At 47.9% G+C, this 10,373-nt stretch overlaps 1 protein-coding gene across 6 annotated transcripts in view; it reads left to right on the top strand.

The window, feature by feature from the left end:
- Nucleotides 1–10,373, top strand: part of Fam219a (family with sequence similarity 219 member A) — a 57,520-nt gene that overhangs the window by 37,257 nt on the left and 9,890 nt on the right. The gene's annotated exons all lie outside the window — the stretch shown is intronic.

Raw genomic sequence — 10,373 nt, 5'->3', positions numbered from 1 at the left:
ATGCAGACACTCATGCAGGCAAAATATCCATACACATATTTTTTTTTAATTTAAAAAAAGAAAAGAAGAAAAAAGAGAAAACGTGGCAGGTGAGATGACTCAGTGGGTAATGGTGCTTGTGGCATGAGCCCCTTGACCTGAGTTTAATCCTGGGATCCCACATCAAGGTAAAAAGAGAGAACCAATTCCACAAAGTTGTCTTCTGACCTCCATGTGTGTGCACTCACACATCATACATGCACATACACAATTTTTTTTAATTTTAATGTAGGGACTGCCACACAAGCTTCAGTAATGTCCAGGTCAGTCTGCTTAGTTCTCCTGGCCATAGTCTGAAAGCAAAGGAGACGCTTTATGAGGTTGGCCTCCTGGCTCTGCCATCTCCATGGTTCCCGTAGCTGGATGCTGACATGAGCAGGACCCACTGAGCATGGCAAGTGCTATGACCAGCTACCAGGCAGTACTGGGGAGGCGCTTAGGCCTCCCCAGACTTCGGTGTGACAAACCTGCCCTCCTTTTGTCCCCCATTGGTAGTCTCGAGGCAGGAATATTTTGTCAGGTGGGTGATCCCCGGGGGAATTCTATTCTTTGAGAGAAGATTCCCCAGAGGGGAGCAGGAAGACGAGAGCGGGAGCTCTCAGAAGATGATGGATAGGTTTGGTGGCCTGGAATTCCCTGCCACACAGTGTGAAATAAAATATTAAAAACCAACCATATTCTCACTCATGACTAGGAGCATTGTAAATTGGAACAATCCTTTGGGGAAATAATTTGTAATATATATCTCAAGAATCTTAAAAACATGCATGCTTTTGACTTTGTAATTTTATTTATGAAATGGTTCCAAATGAATTTTAGTGTGGCATCATTGACGATAGTGAAAAATTGCAACATACCTCTCCCTGATGATATTTGTACAGCCATTAAACTGATAGCAACAAAGGCAATTTTAGAGTATGGAGAACTAATTATGTTGCAGTACTAACGTGTGTGTGTTGTATGTGTATATGGACACATATATGTACATGTGTGCATGACCAAGCATGTGTATGCTGGAGGTTGATGTCAAGTGTCTTCTGTCACTTGTCACCATATTTTCTGAGACAAGGTCACTGCACTGGACCTGGAGCTCACTGTTTGACCAGAAAGCCCTCAGAACCCCCATCTTCCTCCCCAGGCTTGGTTACAGGAATATGCCTCCATGTCTTGCATTTCATGTGGGCATTGGAGATCCAACCTTAGGTCTTCACACTTGCACAACAAGCCTTTCACCCATGGGACCATCTCTCCAGCCCCCAACACTGACTGTTAAAAATACAGAGTAAGCCAGATATGGCAGCACATGCCAGTAATCCCAGCATGCTGTAGGCAGACATAAGTGGATCATGGGTTTGAGGCCAGCCTGGGCTACAGAGTAAGGTTCAGGCTAGTCTAAGATACATGGTGAGAACCTGTCTCAATAAACCAATAACTAAAATAACATAAAATACAGAATAGGCCTGGCACAGTGCTGCTGCCAGAAACTGAAGTAGGAGCCTAGTTTGGTGCCACCCTGTCTCAATAAAACAATAGTAATACGGTGATCAGAGCAGAAGATACCACGTGCTTCTCTTTTGGTTTTTTTTTAGAGTGTGTGTGTGTGTGTGTGTGTGTGTGTGTGTGTGTGTGTGTGTGTGTGTACACATGGGCATACACGTGCATCCATATGCCTGTGGAGGCTGGAAGAGGGTGTTGCATCCCCAGGAGCTGGAGTTATACACATTAGTGAGTCACCAATGAATGTGGGTGCCGGGAACCAAACTCTGGTCTTCTGCAAGAACAGCAAACATGCTTGACCACTGAGCAGCCCATCCATGTTTTCCTTTAAATGTGCTATGCATGTATATTAGTTTGTGCTTTCTGGTTATAGAAACAAAATTCAACTCAAGTTATTTTACCTAAAAGAAGAGACTAGTCTAAAGGGCACTAGAATTCCTTTAGGGCTTTCCTTTTCCTCCTATTTGTGGTACTGAGAATTGAACCCAGGACTTTGTGCATGCTAAGTACTCTACCACAAAGCAACACCCCTGACCCCAACACTATGGTTTTCAGTGAAGTGCTCAAGGGTAGGGCAGCTCTGGAGCCAGAGCCTGACCTGGGCAGCGCTTTCCATCTCCTCTTCCCGCTGGCCACAGGCATTCTGTTAATCCCACTTGCCAGTTCTCAAGGACATGGCTGGCTCTGTCTGCATATATCCAGAGAGGTGGGACCACACAGAATCAGCCCATCCTGTGCCCTCTTCCAGCTTGAAAAAAGAGGAAACTCCAGAGAGCTACCAGCTGTAGTATGCACAAAAGACCATTACACTAGACTAGTAACAGACACTGTCTCAAAGTGGTGAAATAAAGGTAATTTTTAAAAACTGAGCATTGGGGCTGGAGAGATGGCTCAGTGATTAAAAGCACTGGCTACTCTTCCAGAGGACCCGGGTTTGATTCTCAGCACCCACACAGTGACTCAGCAACTATCTGTAACTCCAGTCCTAGGAAATCCGATGCCCTTTTCTGGCCTCTGCAGACATCAGGCACAAATGTGGTTCATAGAGTTAGATGCAAGCCAAACCCCATGCACATGGAAGGAAGGAAGGAGGAAGAGATGGATGGAGGGAGTGAGGGAGGAAAAGAAGAAAACAAAAACAAAACAAAAAACCCAACCTCTTACATGAACAACCTGAGTTCCTAGACCTCAGATGTAACATGAGAATCCTTTGTGAGTGCGTGTGAGCATGAATACATGCGTGTGTACATGAATGCATGTGTGTGTTTACCCCCAAGTGCTCTGCACAAGTGTAGTGTGTACTTCCTCCTGCATTCCCCTGCCGTTGTGTGGCCCACACTGGACAGAATGGACAATGTGTTGATTTTGTTTGAACTGAGTGTTTTATTAGAGGAAAAACTCAGAAGACTGGAGTTGAACTAGTAAGAGAAGGTTCCTTGAGCAGGGACTCTCTGCCCTCACCCCAGACTCGGGCTTTATAAGCCTCCAGCCTTTCTGTTCCCCTGATCTTTGTAAGAGCCCCAAACATCAGAGATTGTCTACCTTGTGTCTCCCTGATTTTCCCTCCAGCTCTTCTTTGGAGACCTTACCCACGAGAAGTCTGTCTTTCCCTATAAACGAGATCCCTAAAGACCTCCCTATGTCCCCGGAAGATGGAAGTCCCAGCCAGTTACTTGGCTCTGGAGGGGAGATGGGGCAAAAACAGGAGACGAGGCTTCTCTCCAGCGGTGGACACTCGGTGAAGCTAATGTGGTTTTGCTAGCTCGCCCTCTTAATCATATCTTACTATTTCTAGTTCTACACACTGCCGAGAGTCGTCTGGGTGGACAGGTATAGATCTGAGCAAGAGTACTAAAGCCACAGGTAGCCGGAGAGCTGCCCTCCGGACAAACTGTGACAAGGACAGAGCTGGCCCTCTCCCATCAATATACCTACCTCCCCTGATTTTCTATTTCTTATCAGCATTATCTTTGCTGACTACAACGTCCTGATATTTTGTCTCTCTTCCTTTCTGATTTCACCCAGGGTGACATGACTCTATTCCAGAGGCAGCCATTTAGCATTCCCAGCTCAGAATCTCCTTCTCCAGCTCCCTCTGAAACTGGAGGGAAATTCACTATGTGCTCTGTGAAGAAAGGTCAGATGCTGCTGCTGTGTGCGTCTTACTTCATTCGAAGTCCATTTCAGTTACCTTCTTCCTGAGAATTGCTGCTTGGAAATGAAGACAGAGGTTACGTTCCCCTGTGGGGGAAACCAAAATTGAGTACTTCCTGTACCTGAACCAACCACGCTCAGTACACAAAACATAAGCAGCATTGTTCAGCACCTCGGAGAGCGCCTTTCATCCCCGAGGCTGGATCACGATGCTGAAAGGTGAAGTATCATCAGCATGACCGGCCACTCCCACCATCCGCCAGCATCCTCACCGACACCTTGGTGCTCACCTCTTCCTTTTCCTGACAAAGCCTTTGGAATGAACTCCCTCAACTTTCCACTGACCTTTCTGACCCCGAATTGTCTGCATCTCCCCACATCAGCACCTCCCTGGCCTCTCTGTAAAGAGCCTCCCTCTTCTAGTTGAAGGTCTGGCTGTCTGCTCCAGACTCCTCCATGTGCCCCATGACAGTCTCCTTTTAGATACTTAACTCTTTCCTTTTAGTGTAGGACAGTGGCCGTGTGTCCCCAGCCCTAAAGGACTCCTACAGCTTTGAAGTTTCCTGTGGCTATCATCCATTCTTGTTTCTTCCTTCTCCCATGCACTCCTTGAAATATCTACCGGCTGCCTCAACTTCCCACTGTACCTTCCCCTCCAAACCCCCTGTAACCTGCTCTCTGTTCCTGTCCTTCAACTGAAACTGTGTCCAGGGCTGCCTAGGATGTCTTTGTTTCTAAATTTCATCTTTATCTTGTGGACCAGGCTTCTCTTTGGGGCACTTGAAACTTTACAGCTTCCCACTTGTGCTCCTACTCACTCTCCTCCACGTGTTCCCAGAGATGTCTGCTCCTCGAGGCTTCACCCCAGATTCTTATCTTTTCCATTCTGTCCATTCTCTCTAGGAAGATTATCCTCCCCTAAGCTTCAGTCATGACCAGACTTTCTCCCAGTTCCCGATCCCCAAAGCCTACTGACTGGTGATATCATCTGTTTCCCAAAAGATACCCCAGACACAGAAATCTCCAAATGAGCTAGCCTGGTTTTCCTGGGCGGTGTGCTCCTTCTGCTGCTCTTCTGAGTAGTTAGTATTTGCTCTGCATATTCCAGACAGGAAGCTAGAGGCATACAGACACTCCTCGTACACGTTGGTCTTCAGAGTATACCTCTGTCTTCTGCTTCTTAGTTTAGGTCCCTGCTGGCTTTCCTTTGCACAAATTATCTCTACCTACAGTCTCATTCTCTCGACGTGTCTCCCACATAGCTGCTGTAAAGGGTTCGTCATCCCAAATATGTTCATGTTACTCCTGTGCTTACGTTTTGCTTCCCCCATTATCTTCTAAGAAAAAAATCAAAGTCAAGACCCACCTTCCACCGCGATCTGAGCCCGCTTTACTTCTATACTTCTGCCTTCCCGACTTCAGCTAGAGCAAAACTGACTGCTTCTGCAAAGTGCTCTGCCAGATGCAGGCTTCTGAACTTTTGCAAATGTTCCTAAACGTTCTTCCCAGGAGCTGCCGATCCAAGCCGGTGTTTTGAGGCCACTCCCCATTTCTCCCTTGGTCCTGTTCCTTCTGCCTTCTGAGGCAAGGTCTCATTATGTGCTCCTGGTTGACCTGGAACTCACTCTAGACAAGACTCATAGAGATCCGCCAGCTTCTGCTTCCCTGGTGTTGGGGTTAAAGCGTGGCCACCACACCCAACTCCTACTTTTTATGTCATTTTACCTTGATTGGCAATTATTGGACACTCCTTGGAGACAGGCCTATTGTCTATTTATCTCTGTGATACCTAGACTAGAGTTGTTATGAATAAGGAAAATGTAAGCATGGTGGAAGAAGACAGAATGCTCCCTAGTCAATCCCTTCCCCAACCCTGTGGAGAGAGTCCTTCCCACAGATAGCTCCACATATAAGCCACATATCAACCTGTGTGGTGCTAGAGCTGCAGCTGTGGGCTACCGGACACTCCCAGAGCATATTGCGCTTATACAGATAACATCTTTATAGTTAATGCAGGTGTGGTGCTCAGCATTTACTATAGTGAGACATAAATCCTCACACACACCTTCGATGTACATTTCCATTTATAGTGAAGAAACCAAAGTACAGTACTAGTAAAGGACTGAGCTGGGATCTTAGGCCAGGGGCAATGTCTCCAGAGTCTTGGTGTGTGTGTGTGTGTGTGTGTGTGTGTGTGTGTGTGTGTGTGACAGAGACAGACACAGAGAGACATAGAGACAGAGATGGAGAGACAGAGCGTAGATACATGCTATAGTATTCATGTGGAGGTCAGAGGACAACTTTTGGGAGCTGGTTCTCTCCTTCCAAGTGGGTTCCAAGACCTGAACTCAGGTTCTTGGCTGGCACTTTTGCCTGCTAAACCATCTCACTAACCCCATAGCCTATACCTTTTGCCACCACAATCTCCTTTCGGGCCGTGTGGCAAAGGGTGGGGTTGGGTGGGTTGTCTTCCTTTCATCAGATAGCCTCTTAGCACAGAGAGCGTGGTCACACCACCCAAGCCTTTCCCGTGGAAGAGAGGTATAGTGTGACCATTCGGGAGGCAGTCACACTGTCTACTGGGTATTGTGGGTTTCAGAGGCTCATGGATCTGCATAAGGAACCAAGAAACAAGTCTCATGTGCTTTGTTTTTGCCATCCAGAGTTCATCTGGAGCAGACTGTAGACAATCATCCAGGAAAGCATCCTCTCCTGTCACTTCCCAGGCCCTTCCCTCTTACCTGTGAGCCTTAAAGACAGAGTTTCTTCCTTCATGCCCACTTTTTGCTCATCCGCATCTATTCAGCTCACCGTGGGTCTCCTGGGTCCCAACTTACTTTATCTGCTATACTACCCCAGCTGTGACAAGGCCAGGCAGCTGAGACCCTTGAAGAGTTCATTCAGCCCCAGGGAAGGTATACAATTGTGGAGGTTTGCATGCAGGCTGATGTATGGCCCCACAGGAGGTGCAGCCTCCCAGAGGGCCCTTTCTGTTCCAAGTCCTGGTCAGGCTCTCCTCAGCATCTTCCTTTCTAGCAAGGCCGTTGGTTCCATTCGTTCCTCCCAGGGCCCAGGTGTCCTTTATTTATTTGTTCATCTATTATGGGGTGGGGGAAGAAGAAGACATTGGGTCCCTTGGAGCTGGAGTTACAGGTGGTCTTGAGCTGGCTGATGTGGATGCTGGCAGCTGAACTCAGGTCCTCAGCACAGCATGTGATCCTAACTACTAGCCATCTCCCAGTCCAAGTTTTCCTTTTATGTTTGCTTGCTTGGTTGGTTGATTTGGTTTTTTGGTTTTTTGTTTGTTTGTTTGTTTGTTTTTATTTCTTTGTTGTGTTGTTGTTTTGAGACAAGGTTTCTGTGTAGCCCTGGCTGTCCTGGAACTTGCTCTGTAGACCAGGCTGCCTAGCCTTGAACTCAGACATCTGCCCCCCTCTGCCTCCCAAGGGCTGGGATTAAAGAAGTATGCTATCCTGCCCAGTTCAATTTTTCTTATTTTTAAAAACAAAAAATGGATAGAGGGTATGGAGATGGCTCATGGGCAAAACGGTCGCTGTGCAAGCCTATGTCCCTGAGTTCAGATCCCTAGTACCCATGCAAAAGCTGAGCTGACGGTGTGTGCCTATAACCCCAGTGCTGGGGGAATAAAGTGGTGAAGAAGGCACATCTCTGGGGCTCACCGGCCAGCCAGTCTAGGCTAACTGCAGAGCTCCAGAGTCAGTGAGAAGCAATAGGTACAGCCACTCAACAGGACCCTTCAGCCTCTCTACACACACAAGCATAGTGAGTGCACCCGCACCCGCACCCGCACCCGCACAGATCGGTACCCGGATCTCACTAGCGATGTTTTCGGTACTTTCCATAAAGCATTTTAAAAGACTAGACTGGATTAAATCAGTGAATTTTGAACATTTCATTCTTATTATATTTATTTATTTGTGAGGGCTGGGGAGGCGCCACAGTGCACATGTGGAGGTCGAGAACAATTTGCAGGAGTTGGTGCTCGCCTTCCACTCTGTGGGTCCCAGGGATTGTCAGCTTTAGTGGCAAGCGCCCTCACCTGCTGAGCCATCTCCCAGGGCTGTAGTTAGTGGGTTTTTCTTAAGCAACAAAACACTTTTGCGAACCTGAATTTTGCAGAAAGGTTAATATAGACGTGAACTAACAATGGCTTTCTTTGATTGAAGGGAACCCAGGACCCTGTAACTACCATTCCTACATATACACCCCACTTACATTTCCAGCCCCACCCAAAGCACAGGGTTCTGGGAATACAGGTTAATGAAAATTGCTGGACCACACTAACTCTAAGGATGCTTCTGGCTCTTTTGCTTCCTCTGGCTATGTTGATGTTGTGCTGGCCATTAGCCTATAGCCCGAGCTATTAATCTTCTCTGCAGCCTTTGGAGGATTTGTTTGAATGGTTGTAGAGACGTGGATTGCTGTTAGGGACGTATTTTAGGCCCTGTCTCTGCTGAGTGTTTATTAATAATCTTGTTAATCCCCACTCTGGTTCCCGGATCTAGCTAACGCCTGTCGGAAGTCCTTGGGGGGCATTTTAAATTCTCTCTGATTCTTGGAGCCAGACACTTCCTTCTGCCTGAGTCCTCTCTGCTACTTCTGTTCATGAATATTTTACATTTAATCTCTGTGCAATGGTCATGGTGCACTGCCTGCATTTCTCAGAGAAGACACTCAGAAAGTCTACAGCTTTTGATGGCGCTGTGCCAAAGACCTTTGTAGTCGCCGCTTAAATGGCCTTCTACCATGGACAGTGATGGAGGGGCAGCTGGATGGGGAGTTTGGTGTGGAGCTTCTCAGCCTGGGGCTTTGATCCTATGGTTTCACTCAGGATCAAACACTAGGGGGAACTGCCAGTGGGCCTTGAGAGCCATAATGGGGTCTCCAACCAGAGATACTCAGCAGCTCCCCAGACCTTGTCCTAGGTTCTGTCCTTCCTGAGTTTTCTGCCACACATGTTAACCACTGACACCTGCAACCTCAGAGAAGGAATTGATGTACCTATCTGTGCTGGGTCAGTATACTTCAGCCCAGTTGCCTAGAGGTTTGTGTTCTCTAAAATCAACCTCAGGGAAAAACAGTGAGACCAAACATTCATGTAGCAGGTAGAATAGAGAGGGTCAAGGAGCAGGTTCAAGATTAAAAGGCTGCAATTTAGAAGTCATCAGTATAAAATGTCAATCCAAACTGCAGGAAGCGTCAGGTTTCTTCAAGGAGAAAATGGAGTCAGAAGGGTGCGGCCCTGCTGAGGAGACAAAGAGATGTAGATAGACACAGAAATAATCAGATGGCCCGTGGGAGCATAGCGTCCTGAGGAAGCCAGTTTCAAATGAATGCACTGTGTGTCCTACCTAACAAAGGTTACAGAAAGGATAAAAGACTGTGACCGAGGAGCCTAGAAATGGACCAGATCTTCCCTAGTATGGTGCCACCAGCATGTTTACAGGATTGCCCATCTGAAAATTCCTCCCTCTGGATGTCTTGGGGGTGAGCTCACCCTGTGGCCCAAGAGTAATGTCAGAGCCCAGCCATCAAGTCTCTGTCTCCCCCATGGGTAGCAACTGAGAGGCCATTGGGGCCTCAGTGTGGATAAGGGCCACTGCAGACCAGCTTCTCCAAAGTGCAGTTTGAAAGGAGTCTCCCAGGGAGCTCTGAGAGTTGGGGGGATAAGGATTGCCACATAGGAAGTTATCTGAAATTTGGGTGCTTCTGAGATGCAGGTACTTCTGAGATGCAAGTACTTCTGAGATGCAGGCATTTCTGAGATGCAGGCATTTCCAAGATGCAGGTACTGCTATGCCTCACCTGTCACAGAGCTCCTGTCTCTCTCTCACCTCACCATGGCTAAGGGGTAGGGACTGAGGCAGAGAAAGGTCCAGGCTCTTCTCGAAGGGACTTGAAAGCCACTGTGGCAGCCAAGCCCACCCAGGAACAGACAGACGGTCAGGATTTCCCTCTCAGACATCTCGATTCTCCCTCACTGTAGTAACAAGTCGCGCTCGTGCCCACTCTCTTGTTTTTATTTTATTTTTGTGTGTGCGATGTGTTTGTGTGCGCACAGTCATGTGTGAGAGAGCAGGTGTGCTCCTGTCATGCGTGCGTGTGAAGGTCAGGGTAACTGGGAATGGATCAGTCCTGGCATCTACTGCCCTTTATTTTTTTTATATGCCAGGCTAGCTGGACTGTGAGCTTCTAGAGCTCCCGTTTCTGCCTCCATCTCACACAGTAGGAACACTGGGTTGTGGACACTCAGTGCTCCCGGCTTTCCCTGAGTTCTGGGGATCTGAACTCAGGTCCTCCTGCCTGCACAGCACACACGTCAGCCATGGAGCTGCTTCTCTAGACCTCACTTCATTTTAAATGGGTCTCCAGGAGCTACGCAGATCCCCGGACCTGATACTGGGGCCGCTCCTAGAGCATTCTATCTGCCTGTCCGTCTGCTTTCTGGGTCTTCAAGGACAGAACAAGCAGCAGGATCCTCTGCAGTCCTTGTACCTTTGGTTGGCCACTCCAGTCCCTGGGTGAAGATGGCAGCACTCAGTGCATTGGTCACGCTGGTACTTAATTCAGAAACTCACAACCAGCCAGAGTGCAGAGAAGAAGTGTCAGTGGGCTGCCCAGCCACAAATGGAGCCTTTTGTCACCTCCCCACAATGCACAGG

This window comes from Peromyscus maniculatus, chromosome 2, assembly GCF_049852395.1.
Source record: "Peromyscus maniculatus bairdii isolate BWxNUB_F1_BW_parent chromosome 2, HU_Pman_BW_mat_3.1, whole genome shotgun sequence".
Taxonomy (NCBI): Eukaryota; Metazoa; Chordata; class Mammalia; order Rodentia; family Cricetidae; genus Peromyscus; species Peromyscus maniculatus.
This window is presented reverse-complemented; position numbering and strand designations above follow the sequence as displayed.